Source organism: Eurosta solidaginis, chromosome 1 (genome assembly GCF_040869045.1).
Source record: "Eurosta solidaginis isolate ZX-2024a chromosome 1, ASM4086904v1, whole genome shotgun sequence".
In the NCBI taxonomy this organism is placed as follows: Eukaryota; Metazoa; Arthropoda; class Insecta; order Diptera; family Tephritidae; genus Eurosta; species Eurosta solidaginis.
In genome coordinates, this window is record NC_090319.1 from 259447970 (window position 1) to 259452925 (window position 4956).

Consider the following 4956-nt stretch of genomic DNA (forward strand, 5'->3'; position numbering starts at 1 on the left):
GTTATTTAATATTTTCTTTAGTAAAGCTGATCTGGTTACACTGGAGCACAAATTCCATTTTTTTTCTGCACCAGAGACGCCATTATGCAATTCCTATGTAAAATCACCCCCTGATTCCGAAAACCAAGGTTATTTTTAATTCTATGGTAACGTTTTTGAGATATTTACGAATAACGAGTTCCTTTTATTTTATAAATAAGTTTTTTTCTTCCGGGAATATTTTATTTCAGTGGTATGATCTTTCTGTAGTATGTACTGTTTTTTTTTTTTTAATTTATAGAAAGAAGTTAAATTTAACCGAAGCTGAGTTGGCGGAGAGAAAACGTATTCAACGTCGCAATGCTAAGAAAAGGTGTGTTGAGAAAAACAAAGTGAAAATATTACATTTAGGTGTGAAAATCTATAAGAAAAACAAATAAAAAATTTTGAAAAACCGTGCAGAAAAATATGAGGAGAGGAAAGCCGAGAAGCGTAAATCAGCACGAGAAAATTACCGTATGGCAAAAGCAAAGAAAAGCAAATTGATCTTAGGGTTATATGATGCGGAGTAAAGATTGAATATTTGGATATGGAAGATTTAGAAACAGAATGCGAACATTGTCACGCTCTCAAGTTCAAAAATGAAATTTCGCGTTCCAAGCATTCATGTTGTCACCAGGGTAAAATTGTACTACCAAATAACGACAAGTACCCCGAAACACTAAAGAAATTGTTGTACGAAAGCAATGAAATAAATAAATATTTCCGAGAAAATATTAGAGTGTACAACAATTTATTCGCCTTTGCTTCCTTCAATGCTCAAAGTGTAGACTTGAAAAAAGGACTCTATGCAATGAGTATATTAGGCGAAGCTCACTTAAAAACAACTACCTCGCTGGAACACAATGGTAAATACCCTCAATTTGGACAAATTTACATATATGACAATGGCGAAGCTATGTTTGAAAGAGCCAAAAGAGTAAAAAGAGATGATGTTCTTCAAATACTTAAACCAATTCTGAATAAAAATCCGTATGCTGAACTGTACAGAAATCTTTATGAAATCGAAAAGAATAACATCGATAAAGAATATAAGCTGAGCTTTTATACTACACCAACCGATCATCCGCGAGTTTATAACAAACCAACTTGCCTAGAATTAGCCGCTATAATCGATACGCAAGACGGTGGAATAAATCGAAAAATAGATGTTCGTGTTTATCCTAAAGGCCAATACGATTCGCATTTTTTGTCGTTCAATTCACCGCACACAGACTCTATGTTATTTCCTCTAGTATTTCCTACTGGTGAAACTGGCTGGAGTTTAAATCTCAAACAGAAATATCCGAATAAATGTATAACTCCGATTCAATACCACGGATATAAATTAGCAATTCGGAAGAATGACTTCAATCAGCTTTTGGTTTGCCAACGCTTGACTCAACATTTCCTCATTAATGTTTATTTGAAGATCGAAGCCAATAAAATGTTTTACTTGAGACAAACTCAAGCTCAACTTCGATGCGATCACATGCAAGGTTTGATCGACCACATCGCCAACAGTGCTATCAACAACTCCGATAAATTCAAGGTAGGCAAGGCTATCATTCTACCGCCGTCGTATCAGGGAAGTCCGCGATTTATGCAACAGCTATATCACGATGCAATAGCAATCTCTAGAAATATTGGATGCCCGGATATTTTTATCACGATAACATGTAACCCGAATTGGCCAGAAATAAAATGTTTTCTCAAGTCCTATCCTACAGGAACAACTGCTTCAGATATATGCACTTTCGTAGATCGGTTGTTTTATCAGAAATGTGTGGCTTTAATTGAAGAGCTCGGATCGATGTTTGGAGGATTTCGACCGTACGTTTACACGATTGATTTTCAAAAACGCGGATTGCCACACATGTATTTATTGGCTACTCTGAATAAAAAGTTGTTAACAGCATGACGTAGATCAATTTGTCAGTTCCGAAATCCCTAATCGCGAAGAAGATCCTGAATTGTGGTACAAAGTAATCAAACACATGAGTCATGGACCGCATACTCACAATGGATCGTTGTGTTGGGATCAGGAGAAACAAACATGCACGAAACAATTTCACAACCTTTTATCGAAGCAACAGATATGACCAAACCAGGCTTCCCTATGTATCGGCGAAAAGACAACAGATCCGATGCCAATACCTATCACGGCAAAACAGAAGGAAAAAGTGTATCAATCGACAATTCCATGATTGTTCCATATAACCCATGTTTATTGAACCGCTTTAATTGTCATATGTATGAATGTTGAATACTCTGCCTCTGTTATGTGTATCAAGTACAAAGTTACAAAAAGTTACAAGTTACAAATACATTCAAAAAGGTCACGATAGGGCTCGGATAAAATTGGCAAGAGAAAAAGAAGTTGTTGATGAAATCCAGAGATATTTAGAAACACGTTACGTCAATTCTGTTGAAGCTGCTTGGCACATTATAGAACTACCAATGCATGGTCGTTGTCATGCCGTGGAACTTCTACCAATACACTTGCCAGGACACCAAACGATCACATTTAAGGAAGGAAAAGAATTAGATGCTGTACATAATTAAGGGCGATCGAAGTTGATGGCCTATTTCGAATTGAACAAAACTGACAAAAATGCTAAATATAAATATACTCAGATTGCGCTACACTACACTTGGGATAATTCGAAAAAGTAATGGAAACCACGCAAAAATAACTGTAAAATTGTAGCTCGAGCAAATGTCGTTTCACCAAAAGATATAGAATGCTTCAGTTTAAAGCTGTTGTTCCGCGAATCGCGTGGAGCGACAATATTTGAAGATTTGTTGGTTGTTGATGGCGTAAAATACTCAATTTTTCAAGAAGCCGCTCGAGCCTCTGGACTTTGTAAATCGCCCGATTACATGATGGAAATTATGGACGATGCTGCGTCAGAGATGATGCCGTATAAATTGAGACACTTTTTCGTCTATCTTTTGATATGCGGAGATATCGACGGAGTTCTCATATGGAATAAATTCAAGGAAAAGTTGGGCGAGGATTCCAACCAAGTAACTGCATTATTAATAATTCAAGATTTATTGGAGAAAGAAGGAATGACATTAAATCAATTTGGATTACCCGAAATTACAAATGAACAGGAAATAATACATAATACAGTCGTGGAGGAGGATCTCGCAATCGATGAACACAAACGTATATTCACATCGATGTACAATCAACTCAAAGATCAAAAAATAGCTGCAAACATCATAGAAAAGTCTATTCGAGGAGAAAGCCAGGAAAAGTTGTTCTTCATAGACGGATCAGGCGGAACCGGCAAGACTTTTATTTACAAGGCTTTAATTCAATTATTCAAAGCATTGGAAAGAAAAATCGCGACGATTACCTGGACCGGAATCGCTGCAACATTACTTCCGTACGGAAGAACGGCTCACAAAACGTTTAACTTGCCATTGAATATCGGAGATGAAAACGGAACGTTAAACTGGAGCAGAAAATTGAAACAACAGCTCGTGGAAATTAAGATAATGGCATGAAGCTTCTATGATACCTCAAGCGATACTGAGTATTATGATCGACCGCACGTACCGAGATATATACGCAAACGTCGAGCCGTTCGCTGGGAGAATTTTTATATTGGGGGGAGATTTTAGACAAGTGCTACCGGTGGTGAAGAAAGGAGGTAGAAAGCAGATATTCGAAGGGTGCTTGAAAAACAGTGCGCTGTGGAATTAATTCGTAAAATTACAACTGAAAAAAAAAAAATGAGAGCTCAAGGCGATTCAATTGAGTTTTCAGAATGGTTGTCGAAAGTAGGCGACTATAAAATACGACAGTTACAAATACCCGAAGATATGATATGTGAAGATTTGATCGATGAAATGTATCCATTTGGAATAAATACAGAAGAGATGAGCACAAGAGCAATCGTCGCAGCTCGAAACGACGAGGTGAAAAAATAATAATAATTATTATTATTTATTTGTTATCCATAATTAAAATTATAAAATAACTCATAAGCACAAGCTACCAAGGCTATCGGCTTAGTCACAATCTATAATACTTATGTTTATGTGTTATCTATGTGTAAATATTTAAATTAAGTGAAATATGTTAATGCCTTTTAAGAATTTTCCAATTAGATTTACATTTGTTTCTGAAGGATTCGGGAGGATAAGTTGGATTGGATTTTGTCCTTGAAACGATTGAGTGCGATGAGCGTGCAGAGCTGGGCAATCTACTAGAATATGTTGAATAGTTAGGTTGTAGTTGTTGCAATAATGGCATATGGGCTGAGATGTTGATTGAAGAAAGTGTTCATGACTTATAAGTGTATGGCCTAATCTAAGGCGTACAAAACATTTGTTGGCCCAAGTAGATGTATTAGTTGGCAGTTTGATCGGAACATCGAGGGGGTTTATATCTTTGTATGGGTGTCTGTAGGTTGACCATTCCTCTTTAAGACTTTTATGTAGAGCGTTAGAAAAGTAGTTTTTTTTTATTGATTTTACACTAAATGGCATGTGGAAATGAAGACAGTCTTTAAAAGCGGATTTTGCAGCTTAGTCCGCTTGTTCATTACCCGGGATACCTGAGTGAGATGGGATCCACATCAATTTTATTTTCGGTGACATACTCATAAGTACATGTTGGATTGAATTAAGGGAGCCCTCCCTTAATTGGAACTTTTTTGTAGCTGTAAATACTGATTTACCGTCTGTGCATATCACATGCTTTTTGTTTGTTTCTTTGGCTAGTTGTAGTGCCGAAAGTAATCCATATAGGTCAGCGTCAAATATGTTTGCATACTGAGGTACTAAGCCGTGGGCCTGCGTTAGACCGTTATCGTCTGTCACAGCAAATGAGGCGCCCACATTTTGTTTGTATCCGTCAATAAACAGAAATTTCCAACCTTCCTGTTTCAGTGGAGAAACGAGGCTTGTATAAAATAAAAA